At 44.1% G+C, this 14756-nt stretch overlaps 1 long non-coding RNA gene and 1 other non-coding gene across 3 annotated transcripts; both read left to right on the forward strand.

Annotated features, from left to right (window-relative positions):
* The first annotated feature begins 3660 nt into the window (after positions 1-3660).
* On the forward strand, positions 3661-13764 carry LOC118858460. Of its 2 annotated transcripts, none has more exons than XR_005010941.1 (3): positions 3661-3701; positions 13220-13356; positions 13477-13764. It is a non-coding gene; the product is annotated as an uncharacterized LOC118858460 (long non-coding RNA). The 2 variants fall into 2 exon arrangements; XR_005010940.1 differs by lacking the exon at positions 3661-3701 and adding an exon at positions 3742-3840.
* On the forward strand, positions 13000-13096 carry LOC118858857. Its single transcript, XR_005010980.1, has one exon. It is a non-coding gene; the product is annotated as a Z30 small nucleolar RNA (small nucleolar RNA).
* Positions 13765-14756: the final 992 nt, after the last annotated feature.

Below are 14756 nucleotides of genomic sequence, written 5' to 3' on the forward strand. Positions count from 1 at the left end.
AGGGCATTTCCTCATACCAAGAATGGAATCATACATGGGAAGCCATAATAAGAATTGGGTACATACTAGGCCTTGTACGTGAGTGGGGCTCCAGAGGGTACACATAGTCACCAGAAGGTGGCCAAAGTGTATGGCCAGTACTGTGATCCAACACATTGGGGTTTCCTCCTGATTAGCCCAATCACAAAGGACTTGGGAGGGGATTAGTTAAAAGCGACACCTTCCTGTTCCTTTCTTTTACAAGTGAGAACCTGTTTCCTAATCGCCTGTCCAAAGAGAAGTGGCAAATTTAACTTAGGTCCCCTAGACACATTTTTCAGAAAGTAAACCCATTTCCCTTCCTTAAATACAGATCGAACTCTGGAAAGAACAGAGAGCCTCTCCTTTCCTAGTCCTCCTTCCACTGCAGGCAAGGGCCATGTGAATAGTTTGAATATCTATGAGAAGGAAAAAAAGGACAGAGAGAATTTCTCTTCCTCTGACTCAAGATTGCTTTCTAACCTCTTTTCCACTTTACTTGAATAAGCCAACTTGAACTTCAGCAAATAAAAAAGTCATCTAAGCTAAGAGCATTTTGATGAAGTGAATATCATAATACAAACATGGTATTTTACATAATTCCAGAAGTTTCTGCTAAAGAGTCTACATGTATCTGATTTTGAATGAGCTAGAGTTTTAGTCTTAGGGTACTGAAATAGTAATTAAATTTAAGGCAGGAGTTCTTACCCTGAGACTTCCAATACGGGGATCCCAAAAATCTTAGTGGACTCTTTAATTTTGATAATTTTGAAACTCCTGGCATAAGTGATTTCTTTTATAATCTTATGTATTCTATTTTATTCATTTAAACATTATTCTGAGAAGGGGTCCATAGGTTTCACGCATCTGTAAAAGACATCCATGACACAGTAAATGTTAAGGTTAACCCCTAATGTAGGGGATCAGAATAAAATTCTCAGATCATGGAAATCCCAATTTTTACTCTTCCTTCCCTTTGCAACTTTTCCTGTTATAGACACAAACCACAAAAGTGGATAAAATTATTGTTACCTGCTGTTTCTTTTTGGAAGTTTCACGTTGAGGTCTTGCCCGAGTCTCAGTGGCTGTCACCTGGCATAACTCTGCTGCCCTCTGATACCAGACAGGCAGGAGATGACACTGTTCTGTCTGCTAGTCTTCATAACATGTACAGGCTGAGGCTGACTGATAAGGACTCAAGAGAACCTTGTGGGAATAGGATTAGTAAGGCAGGGATCTGACTCCAAAGATAGAATGAGGCAAAAATGAGAAAATACAGAGGTTTTCAATGGAGCAGCCTAGACTAAACTCACTACCTATAATGGACTGAAAGCCCTGACTATATACAAATACTTCCCACCCTTTTAAATTTAACTTGCATAGATTTATATGTGTCATACATTCTTTTGTATTCTGCAAGTTTTCACCTTAAGTTTTCAGCAGGGAGAGCAAGATGGTTGAGTTTTTTGGGTTCAATATTGTACTCCTAAAACCTTTTTGCTATATGAGCAGGTCTCCTGGCTTTGTTATACTTTTTACAAATGTTTGGTCGAATTTCCTGGTTGGCACGGGAGATGGATTATATGATGGCAAGTAGCCCCAAAGCAAAGCAACTGAATGACCAATTACCAATATCTCCTCATCTTAGGTCTAGCCCCGTTCCTGGCTTTGGATTCAATTTAGTTCTTTCAGGAGCATCTTCCTTGTACTCTACCTTGTTTACTTTTCAAAATTGGGCAAGTCTATATTTAAAGAAAGCAGCAATTTTTAGAAATACTAAAGTATGTACGTGGGATATGTTCCATAGACTGGTGTATGTCTCTAGCCAACTCTTTGAAGCCTTTTACGTGGAATGCTTTCAGTACTTATCATTTGACAATGATGCTATGAATGATATGGAAATGACAGGCTTTTAATTGTTTCCCACTGATTTTTGTCCACTTCTTCAGCATAGGAAGAAACGATGATTTTGAAAGAGTGAAAATAGAATTGTTTTCTAATAAATAGAGAGTTAGGGTTATATTTATAATTTCAGTTTATGTGACTGCTTTATTCAAAATCAGAAATCCACCTGAATACTTCCTTTTCTTATTCTTAGACAATGGCAACTGTATCCCGAGAAAAAGTAAGCACTAGATTTTTCTCTCCTTTGCTATAGCAGGGATATCATCAGAGGGTAAGTCAGAAAGCAGCAGAGCCATAATTAGGAGGTTTTGCAATTGGGGCAAGCACCATAAACTATGCTTGGGACAAGGAGGTCCTCTCAGTTATGGACTGGGGGTAGGTCTGACACTCCTCTTTGGGGAGAAAGATAAATACTACCAGGCTGCTCCCAGGGAAACTGTCCACTCATCGCCAGCCATCAGACCATTTGGTAACTACCAATTCTAACTAATTATTCCTGATAAAGAGATGCTACGGTGATTGTTTCTACATCCTGGCATCTAAGAAGCATGATTATTGGGTGGGGATGGGGGTGACAGTGGGGGTAGATTAGGGGAGCGGTGATCCTTATAGAAAATAGATGCTTATGGGGAGGGGGCTTGAAAGGGGCTTTGAAGGCAACCCCTCCAGAGACTCGTGTTATCCTAAAGTATCAGAACAGACCTGGAAAGGTCTTTAAAGACCACCTTGTCCAACTTCTTTATTTTACAGAGAAGACAGAGTCCTAATGTTAGTTATCGCCAACTTGGCTTGTAGATATATTTGTACGTAGGTAAGGGAATGAGTATTTATGAAGCACCTACTGTGCTAAGAACTGTTTACATCTCATTTGATCCTCACAACAACCCTATGAAGAAGGTGCTATTATTAATTAGCTTTATTTTACAGTTGAGGAAACTGAGGCAAACAGGGTGAAGTGACACAGCTAGTATACGTGGTCACATTTGAACTCAGGTCTTCCTGCAGTGAGGGGGAGAATTGGGTAGAGGTCAGGGCCTGGAGTCAAGAAGACCCGAGTTCAAATGTGACCTCAGACACTAGCTGTGTGACCTGGGCAAGTCACTTCACCCTGTTTGCCTCAGTTTCCTCATCTGTAAAATATGCTGGGGAAGGAACTAGCAAACTACTCCGGGATCTTTGCCAATAAGACCCCAAAGAGGGTCCCGGAGAATCAGCCAGGACAGAAAAACAGTAACTTCCTGATTCCAGGATCAGTGGTTTGTCGATGGCCCTACTTGCTGCAAACAGTTGTTTGCACGTTGTTTCCCTTGAGATCTGGGACTGTCTTAAGCACACAGTAGGTGCTTAATCAGTGCTCGCTGACCCTGACTCCGAATTCAGCGAGCTGTCAGCCCAATTGTTAAAATTTGGTCTCTATGGTTGTTGATCAAATTTGGAATAATTTTTTTAAAAAAAATGTTTTAAGGGGGCGTGGCGTGGAGACAGCTTTCTGCGCTCCTTTTTAGGCCCGCCCCCAGCGCCGCCTCCTTGAGTCCGGCCTCCGAGAATCGCTTTACCATTCCCAGCTAGAAACATGGGGATGGGCTACGGAAGCCGGACCAAGCCAAGAAGATGAAGACGGAGCAGCGCGGGTGGAGAAACGTCAGCGTGGTAGGCGGGACCTATGCCTCACGTGACAGATCTGCCAGGTCCCGATTGGTCATCCCGCCGGAAACGCCCGCCGGCGGCCGCGTCGGCCCAGTCGGGAGGAGCTCCGGGCGTTCCGTGAGGAGTTGAGGGTGAGTTGGGGTGAGTTGCGGCGCGTTCGGGCGTTCTCGCGTGCCTGGTTTCTTTCTCCTTTTCCCTCAGCCTGCTCGCCTCCCTCCCCTCCCCGAGGCTCACGTGGCCGGGTCTCGCGGGCCCGCCCGCAGAGCCTGGGTAAGTTTCAGAGGGAGGCTGCGCAGGTGGTGCTTCTGGTCTCCACGGATCCGGGTCGGGCTCCAGGGTTAAGCCACCTTCGTCTCCTCGGGCCACTTTCCCCGTTCAGGCCCCCCCCCCCCAAGCCTTGAGAACGCAGAATTTAGGAATGCCCAGTTTACAGGCAGGAGAAACTGAGTCGCCCCCAAGATTCCGATCCGGGCACCTTGACCCCCGAGTCTGGCGGCCGGTGCTTGCAGCAGGGCTTCCGAACCACGCGTCCACTGGGTGGGGAAAAAAAATGACATACTGAGCTCAGTGTAATTGGTTTTCTTTGTGATCTTCTGTATTTTATCTCATGCATTTAAAAACATTCTGAGAAAGGATCCACGACGCAAAATGGGTGAAAAACCAGTGCCTCACACCTTTTCTGATACCTATCTTACGACACTGCCACCTCTCTAGAGCAGGCCCTCATCACCTTCTGCCTGGACTATTGGAATAGCCTCCTGGTGGGTCTGCCTGCTTCAAATTTCTGCCCACTCTAGTCTCTCCTCTACTCTGCTGCCGAAATGATTTTCCTTAAGTGCGGGTCTGACCATGTCAACATCCCTACTCAGTAAACTCTGTATCATCTCCCCCATCAAATATAGAATCCTCTCTTTGGCTTTCAGAGCCCTTTATGACCCCCCCTTTTCTACTTTTATACACTTCCGTCCCCAGCCCCCACCATGGACACACCACTCTCGTCCCCCACAATCCTTTTTCATCCAGTGACACCGGCTGCCCTGCTGTTTTTTGCACAGGACTCTGCATTTCCCAACTTTGGGCATTTTCAGCTGTTCCCCACCCCTGAAATGCTCTTCTTCCTCCTCTCTTGCCTCTCTGGCTTCCCTCAGGCCTCAGCTAAAGTGCCACCTTCTTCAAGAAGCCTTTCCTGATTCCCCTTAATGCTGGTGCCTTCCCTCTGTTGGTTATTTCCTATTTATCCTATCCTTAGCTTGTTTACATGTAGTTGTTTGCTTGTTGTCTTCCCCATTAGACTGTCAGCTCCTTGAAGGCAGCGATAGTTTTTGTCTTTCTTTGTATCCCCAGCCCTTAGCACAGTGTTTGGCAGGTAGTAGGTGCTTAATAAATGCTTGTCGATTTGACATTCTGCTATACATCACTTTTGTCTCCCTCTACATTTCTAATCAGTTGCCAAATCCTGTTAATTTTTTTTGGCTCCAAAACATTATTCCCATCCATCCCTGACATGTCCCTCCTTTATTCAGAAATTCTTCTGTGGAACCTGGTGGCCTTTAGGATGCAATAAGCGCTCCTCAGAGGGACACTCGAGACCCCACAATCTGATTTTGCTTTGTTTTTCACCTCTTAGTTTATTTTAGTTACTTAGTTTACTTCCTTTCCTATGCTGTGATCCAGCCAAACTGGGCTGCCATCTTTCCTCTAGGTCCCCCTTTCCTGCTATGTGTTCCCTCCTTCCACTTTCTGTCATCCTTGTCTTCAAGGCTCACTTTACCTGCCACCTTCTCTGTGAAGTCTTCTGTGATGTACCCCGTCGCAGTTACTGTTTTCTTCTTCCTCATTACTTGTATCTCCCTTAGCAAAGTATAAGCCCTTAAAGGAGGACTTTTTTGATATTTTTCCATGGTACCTTACTTATTGTAGGATCTTAATTGTGTTTCACTGTATTGAGTTCCTTCGTTCATCAAATATTCATCTTATACCTCCTATGTCCTAGATATGCCAGGAAGTACAAAGATTAGTAGGGCATGATTCTTGCTCTCTTGGAGTGTTGCTGTCCGGTAAGGATAATTATGAGTTAGTGATAGTGGCTTGATTGGACCTTCTAGTGAAACAATATAATGAGATGGCATAAGAAGCATGTAGTAATTGATACACTTGAAGAAGCAGGAATCACTAGTTAGGGCTAGTTAGGGAAGGCTTCCTGGAAGAGACTACATTTCAATCAGTCAATAAGTGTTCATTAAACACCTTTTAGGCCCACAATAGCACCCAAATAGAAAAGACAATCCCCACCCTCAAAGAGGAACATAACATAACGCAGTCACAGCTAAGAAACAAAATAAAGAGTGATTTGGGGATATGGGGGGAGACAAGCAAGTGAATCGGGAAATTCTTCTTGAAGGAGTTGGCGCATGAGCTGGGCTTTCAGGGGAGCTGAGGCTTCCAGGAAAGGAGGGGAAGCTTTTCCAGTTTGGGGGATGGACATGGGAAATGGAATGCTGTGTACAGGGAGCAGAAAAAAGGACAGTTTTGATGAGAGTTTAGAGGGTATTAAGGGGGAGTTCTACATAATCAGCCTGGAATGAGAGCCTGGAGCCGGATTTTGAAGGGCTTTCCTTGCCAGACAGAGGGCATTTTATTTTATCCTAAAGGTAATGGAGAGTCATGGAAGCTTCTTTGGTTGGTGGTAATTTAGTAGCCACATGGAGAATGAGATTGCAGAGGTGGTGAGGTTTGAGAGGTTCAGGGATCCCTGGAGGACTGAAGTATTAGGAGAGGGTCGTCTGGAATGAATTCATGGACTCAAGCATTCTTTAAGTTAAGGTGGCAAAGATTTATTGTTGGGCTTTTCAGCGGGCAAGAGTTCTTAGGGAACCTGCAACCTAACAGGAATGATGCTAAAGCTTATATAGGAAAAGTAGTGGATTATCTGGCAGATGTGCTAACTGGGTGATAACTTACAACCTTGGTCACAGGTCTTATTCACTACTGGAAAGCAGGAGAAGGGGTTTCTTGGGTATACTTTTAGTCTTAGGTCTGTAGCAAGATAGCTTTGAGAGTTGATGTCCATAGCTTGACCTCTGGATTAAACATGATAACTTTGGGAATCAATATATGGTAATTTTGTGGTTACAAGATAGTTCTGTTTTTACTAGAGAATTTCATCACAGGTTACTTTATTCTTGTGATGCGGAAAGATAATTTGTTTTATTGAAGCCCAGTCATGAATAATTTCAGGGAAAGGTAGTTTGTCTTACTGGGGCCATTCATGAGCCATTGCTAGGCACAGTGTTCTTGGGATGGGGAGAAAACTGTCAGGGATAGTGTTTTGAAGCTAGGGAGAAATGTGATCTTGGAATTGGGGTCCAAGCACCCCATCAGAAGGAAGAAATAGATGGTAGAAGGCCTTTTGCCACAGTCCAGGCAAGAGGTAATGAGGACCTAGACTACGGTGGTTGTGGTGTGAGTAGAGAGAAAGCCACAGAGGTGAGGTGTCGAGGAAGTGGAATCAGCAGGATATCAGTGGATGTGGGAGGTGAGACTAAGAGAGAAGAGTCAAGGACTGAGAATTCTGAGAGGAGGGGTGGATTTTGTGCGAGTTTCTGTATCTCCTTACTATTTTTTAAAATACGATTTACATTTGTAGTAAGACTACAACGGCTCTGGACCAGTGGGTCGTAAGCTTCAGAAAGTCCATGGGTCATGTAGGGCTGTCACTGCTAAAGCTATTGCTTGTAGAGGCCTCAGTCCTTGAGGTCATGAATTTATTTTTTAAATATTTTGATCACTGTATTTCAGTATAGTTGGTTTCTTTTTTGATCATTGATTTTATTTTATGCATTTAAAAACATGATTCTGAGAAGGGATCCATAGACTTCACTAGACTGTCAAAGGGGTCCAGGACATGAGAAAAAGTTAGGAACCTCTAGTTCAGGGGAGGAATGTAATACATTTGTTGTAGATGTGTTGATTTTGAGATGCATATGGAATGTCCAAGTAAAGATGTCTGTCAGACAATTGGAGACATGGAACTAGAGCCAAGGAGAGAAATGAGTATTGGATTGCTAGATTTGGGAGTCATCTGCTTAGTAATGGTGGTTAAATGCACAGGAGCTGATGAGATAAAGAGGGAACATAGAGAGAGGTGAGGAGAGGAGTCTCTAAATTGAACAGATTAACTGGGCTTGGAGGGTGCAGAGGGTTGTGGTTCTGTGACACTGGCAGCTTGTCTTAGATGGGAAGATGCCAGACCTGGCTAGGTTCCAGTTTTCTGGGGGTGATGGTTGAATGAGATGACTCTTGGCCTGGGGCTGGCTAGATATGGGAGGCCGAGGGATGAAACAACACATTCCTACATTTGAGCCTCCCCCCATGTACCTAGCTGTCCTCTGCAGCTGTATAGACACCTGGTTGATACACACAGGAATTCTTTTTGTTGTTGTTGTTTTGGCAGGGCAATTGGGGTTAAGTGACTTGCCCAAGGTCACACAGCTAGTACCTGTGTCAAGTGTCTGAGGCTGGGTTTGAACTCAGGTCCTCCTGACTCCAGGGCTGGTGCTCTACTCACTGTGCCACCTAGCTGCTCCACACAGGAGTTCTTTGAATATCAGATGGGACACTTGTGCAGTTGGAAAGTGGGAAGTCATTTGTTCCAGGGTCCAGGGTGCCAACTTCTGTTGGTGTTTCCAAATGACCAAAGGAAGCAGGTGGTGACTTCAAGTTGATGATAAGATTGTTTAGACCCTGGCTATACCATGTATGAGATACAGGGTCCTCTACTAAACATGGCCAGCCAAACCAATAAGTGACTCTGCCTGTCAGTCATGAAGCCAAGGAAATATTCAAGCCTTCAGGGACTGATGATCCCATTTTGGGATTATCCAGGGTTCTCCTTCCTCCAGGAAACAGGCCACTGCTCATTCATAATTTTAGGAGGGGGTGAGCAGAGGAAATACAATGTGACGGCAAACATCTTATTTGTAAGGAAGGCGGGGGCAATGACAGAGAGGAGCCCTGGAAGAAGAGACCTGGGGTCTAGATTCCACCATCTCTCACTACCATTATGAAGTTGGCAAGCCATTTTCATTTTGGTCTCATCCTGCAATTTCATTGGTTTAAGGAAAGTTCTGTGTGGAAACTCTCCACTAGGGGATATCTATGCACTTGGCACTGAGAGATTTACCACCTAGTATGAGTCCAAGGCAGGACTTGAACCCAAGTATGCTGACTCTAAGGCTGACCCTTTTTTCCATTCTGGGACTCTGCTATTTAGCGAATAGAGCATTGGACTTGAAGTCTGAGTGACTTAGGATTGAATTCTGCCTCTGACATTAACTTGAGACCTTGGGTAAGTCGCTTAACATTTTTGAGCCTCAGTTTCCTCATCTGTAAAATTGGGATGCTCATAGCATGTGCCTCCCAGGACGATAGATCTAGAACTGGAAGGGACTGTGTCTAGGCTCCTCATTTTATGGGGGTTGTAGCCACTGTCCAAGGCAGGAGCTGGACTGAGGTCTTCTTGGTTCCAGGGCCAGTGCTCTAATCCGCTATACTACTCTGCTACTTTCTGAAGATAAAATATGATCATCATAGCGGGGAAAAGACTTTGTACACCTTGAGGCATCATCAGTTTAAGCCAGCCTAGCTGTGATTTTATAGTCAGGTTTTATTAGCTATAAAACTGGTTTAATGGAAAGAGATTTCACATTACAAATACACTTTGTTTGATGCAACATCTAGTTGCTTGACAAGTAGTGTCTAAAGAACAATTTTGCAAATTTAATTGCCCAGAGGAAGCCTATTATTGCAAGAAACCCAACAGAAAATCTCGAAAGCAAGGTATTTTTAAGTGGTATGACTAAGCCCCGTATTCCAACTTAACATTTATTAGGCTCAAGCTTTGTCCTAGGCAGGAAGCTGAGCACTGGGAATATAAAAACAGAGTCCCAGCCCTCAAGAAGCTATTCACCTGATTATTCAAGAACTGTTGTTGGAGAAGCTTTATGCTGATGGGGGATTGAGTGTGTATGCGTGAGCTACTACAAGGACCGTTGAAGGCCCAGCTGAGCCCTGAAGGAAGAGCAGGCTCTTGAGAGGCAGAAGTGATGAGTAGGTAGAATGTCTAGTTTGTGAAACAGTTTGATTGGAATGTAGGAGAAAGGAGAACCAGGAGAGAAAGAGGGAGTGATATGAAATGTCAGGAAAGGGAAGTCAGAGTTATGTAGTAAAGGGCTTTACACACCCAGGCAGGGGGGTTTATTTTAGCCTGGAAGCAGGAGGGAGGGAACCACTTGAGATTTTTGAAGAGTGACTCGATCAGGCGTGTGCTTTAGGGAGATAATTTAGACCGGGGAAAGTCAGGGTACAGGTGAGAGGAGACAGGAAATCCGCAGTGGTCCCAGTTGGGGCTGATGAGGGCATGGAGAGAAGGGGATGGATGCTGATATCAGGAGGTAAAATGGAGGGGACTTAGAAACTGTCTTTTGGGGTGAGGGAGAGGGGAAAAGTCAGGGCTGACCTTTCACTTGGGAGTTTGAGTGACTGGAAGGACGGTGATACCTTAGACAGAAGCAGACAGGTTTAGAGGAAGGGTGGTTTCAGGGGAGAAGATGTCTTCATTTGGGGCATATTGAGTTTGAGATGCTTCTGGAACATCTAAGTGGAGATGGTGATATTCAGCAAAGGCATTGGGAGTCATCTGTTTAGACTTGATGGTCCAAACCATTGGGGTGGAAGTCTTATTGAAGGAGAGAGAATAGAGAAGGTAGAGCCTTGGGCAATGCCCACGCTTAGTGAGATGAAGCATTGACGAAGCCCCTGCCATGTTCCAGGTATTGTGCTAAGCTCTGGGAGTATCAGTTGTGTTTGATCAGAGAAGGGAAAGGTCAGAAGTCAGGGTCATGGAAGTCGTCTTCACCCACCCAACCCCTCGCCGTCCCCCAGGCCCTTATCATCTCATACCTGGACTCTTGCCATACCTTTCTAGCTCTCCAATCCATTCTCTTCCCAGATAGATGCCTAAGGGTTTCTTTCCCCCAGCTTGGACCTTACCGTATCCCTCCTCTTCACAATATTAACTCCAATGACTTCCATTCGCTTCTTTTCTTTCTTTTTTTTTGGAGTTGCAACTCAATGTACATTTATGAATTGCATACTATATGCCAGTTACTTGATTAAGCACTGGGTATACAAAGAAAGGCAAAAGACAATCCTTGCTCTCAAGGAGCTCACAGTCTAATGGGGGAGAGAACATGTAAACAACAATGGAAAAACATGGTATATTTGTGGAATAAATTGGGACTGGGCTCAGAGGGAAGGAACTGAGGTTTAGGAGCACTTCATGTAGACAGTGAGATTTTAGCTGAGACTTGAAGGAAGCCAGGAGAGCCAGGAAATGGAGATGAGAAGGGAGAGCAATCCAAGCGTGGGGGACAGCCAGAGAAAAGACAATCAGAAATGGAGCTGCTGAGAATAGTAAGGAGGCCATTGTCACTAGATCGCAGAATATGTAGAAGGCAGTAAGGTGTAAGAATATTGGAAAGGTGGAAAGAGGGCAGATTATGTAAGATTTTATATTTGATTCTGGATCAAATCCAGGTTCATGAGTTAATATAGAAATATATGTAGGACATTTTGATCTGAGGAGTAAGTCCTGTGTATAAAGATAAGAACATGAAAAGATTTAAAAGATCTAAAAAAAAAAAAAGAGTTGGGGAAATGTAGAATTCCACTCACTTCTAAAGGCAAATCCAGACTCCTCTTTTTGGCATTTAATTCCCTTTATGACCTGGCCTCCATTTTTCCAGCCTTATTACATAATACAATCCCAGCGTGCACCTGGCCTGATTGTTCCTCATATGTGGCACTCCATTTCCTATCTACTTGCCTTTGCATTAACTTCCTCCCATCCCCATGCCAGGAATTCACTCCCCTGCCACCCCTCCCCTCTATATCTGCCTCTTGGAATCTCATTTCCTCCAGTATTCATCTCAAGCACCACCACCCCGCTCCCATCATCACCTTATATCCTTGTTGTCTATTCATACCCACCTACATACATACATGTGCACATACATTGTCCTAACAGAATGTAAATTGTGTGGGTGGAGAAAAGGGGATAGCTTTGAGATGTGGAGGTAGAAGGGACAAAATTTGGCAGTCTGTACTGGATACATGAGCTGTGTCATTTGCCTTCCTCTGGGTTACTCTCTCACCCACTGCTCCAGAAAGTCTCCATCTTTGTATCACCAGCATCTAGCCCCTAGGGCACAGTCAGCACTTAATAATTATTTGATTGACCCAGTGATTATGGATGAATGGAGTGGACCTCAGGAGAGGAAAGGTTGCTGAGTGATATCTGGGAGTGGTAGTGAGGACCAAGAAATTTGCTTGCTCTTCCTGTGTTCAGGGCATTATTAAAAGGAATGTCCAGTATTGAAAGTGGTGGCTAGCGATATGATTACTGCTTTATGGAAGGATTCAGGTTTCCCATTAGAAGATCTTTTTTTTTTTTTATTATTGTATGAGAAATATCTAGGATGGATGGGGAATCTGTAAATGATACCTTAGGGTTTCAGAAGGCACCATAGAAGTTGAGCTGGATGAGGTTTGGCAAAGCAGGGAGCATATCAGGGAATTTGCTAGCTAGAGGATGGCAAAGAACCAGATTACCAGAACATACCCTCCAGGTTGTGTTGACCTGGTCTACAAATACATGAAAATGGGAGATGGGGGAGCAGGTATGACAGAAGCCTGAGGCATTGTTGTTTTTCTGATAATTCTGAGAAGCTGGGAAGAATGTGTGTGTGGCCCACTGTAGGTAGATAAATAAAACGTTTATTAAGCCCTTCCTATGCACCAGGCTGAGGAACTGATGGGGGGCACAGAGGAGAGTAGGTTCCCAGGGGCAGCCTGTGCCACCTACTTGGCCCATACCTTTCAGTTTTCACTATGTTAATTAATAGAGGACTGGAGTGGCTAGGTGGTATAATGGATAGAGCACCAGCCCTGGAATCAGGAGGACCTGAGTTCAAATGTGACCTCAGACACTTGACACTTACTAGCTGTGTGACCCTGGGCAAGTCACTTAACCCTGATTGCCTAGGGTGCCCCTCCCCCCACCCCCCCAATAGAAGACTAAGGCATAATTCTCTGGGATGACACAGGGCAGTGTTGGTGGTGCGTCCTGGGGAAGAGGTCTCCTAACCAAGAAGCTGAGAGGGGTTGGGGCTGGGCAGTAACCTTAATTAACTGGACTCTTCAAATTTGGATTTTTGCACATCAGAGTGAGATAAAACATTTACAGAGCAGCCATAGTTGAATCTAGTTTCTAAAGTTAGCTTTTAAATTTTTCTCGTTTACCACAGAGTATTCAAAGTTGGTTATTATGACACTGGAGTTTTTTCTTTCCACTAAATTCAGGGTTGTAAAATGCAATGATGAGTGAAGTATAGTCTGACCTGGTATTGCCATGGCTTCTGTTTTGGCTCTGACCAGGGCATGATCATTTAATCTTCTCTCTGAGCTAACCCTGCTCGCTCTTGCACCTTCTTGTCCCGCTCTTCCGTGTACATTGTCCCTAAGAGCAATTGCTTGATATCAGAAACACTAACTGGCTACTAATAATGCTTTCATTTGTTTTCCCTTTTAGGTCAGGGTGAAAAATAGGACTTTGATAAATGCCTTCGCGGAAGACAGCGCTCGCCACACCATCAAGTCTGATTCAATAATACCCTTAGTGGAATTTTAATATGTTACAAAGACTTTCTTACTCAGCGAGTGGTTGTGGTATGTGTAGTTGCCTTATTAAAAGTGTTAATAGCTTGATACCCACAAGGTGGTCCATTCACTAATAAGGTTTTCCCCTTTGCACAATGCTCGAAATACTTCCATGGCCTTCTCTCCTAGGTGATGCATGTTTTTACACCGTGGTCACAAGAGGGGAAACAAAAGCCCCTGTGGGCTGAAGTCAGGTCATTTGAGTATTGCTACTCTTCATTTGTGAGGATGGTGGCAGTTCACCCTCGGAGATCATCTAATCCATCATGTACCAAAACAAGAATCCCCTCTACAGTGCTGTCTGTGTGCCCCCTCCCAGTCCCCCCAACAAGGGGTGGTCTAGTCTGTCAGTCAATCACCAAGCATTTATTATTATATATAAATATTTAATAATAAATATAAATGTATTATATATTATTTTAAAATTATAATTATTGCCTACTATATGCTAAGTGCTGGGGATACAAAGAAAGGCAAAAGACAGTCTTTTCTCTGAAGTAGCTAATGGGGGAGACAACATGGAAACAATGATATAGACAGGGCAAACGAGATGAGTGGGGCAAATTGGAGCTAATCTCAGAAGGAAGGCATAAGCAGTAAAGGGGGAGGACAGGTGGGATTTTAGCTGAGACTAGAAGGAAGCCACAAGATAGAAATGAGGAGACAGAGAGGTTGACGTTGAGAAAGCCATTTAAAATGTCCAGAGTTGGGAAATAGAGTGTCTTGTTCAAGGAACAGTAGGGAAGCTGATGTTCACCAGATTGCAGTGTGTGGAGGGGAGGGGATTGGAGAAGATTGGCAAGATGGGAAAGGGCTGGGTTATAAAGGGCTTTAAAAGCCAAAAAGAGAATTTTATATCTGATCCTGGAAGTGATAGGAAGCCTCTGGATATTAATGAATAGGGGCAAGGACCAGGTCAGATCTGTGCTTTAGGAAGATCACTGACAGCTGATTGGAGGACGGATTGGAGCAGAGAGAGACTTGAGGCAGGCCAATCTACTCCCAGGCTTGTGTAATGGGTGATGAAGTCCTGCAGTAGAGAGGTGGCAGTGTCAGAGGAGAGAAGGGGGGTGCATGAGAGAGATCCTGTGAAGGTAGAAATGACAGGACTTGGTAACTGATTGGATATGAGAGGCAAGGTGACAGGAGTCTAGTCTGAGGATCTTTAAAAGCTGCGCAATGAGACGTAGTTGCTAGACTAGACATGTTACAAGGAACACTTCCATTTGTGGGGGCGGGGACTTAGTGGTTAGTGATAGGAAAAAAGAAGAGAAAGAAAAGATGTTAATTAAACATTTAAAAATACTTGGGAGAGAAGCAGGAGATTCACAGGGTGATAGATAACCGGGTAGTTTTGTTACTATCACATTAAATTTAATATGCACTTAAAAAACTCAATTTATACATTA

Source organism: Trichosurus vulpecula, chromosome 7 (genome assembly GCF_011100635.1).
Source record: "Trichosurus vulpecula isolate mTriVul1 chromosome 7, mTriVul1.pri, whole genome shotgun sequence".
Classification (NCBI taxonomy): domain Eukaryota; kingdom Metazoa; phylum Chordata; class Mammalia; order Diprotodontia; family Phalangeridae; genus Trichosurus; species Trichosurus vulpecula.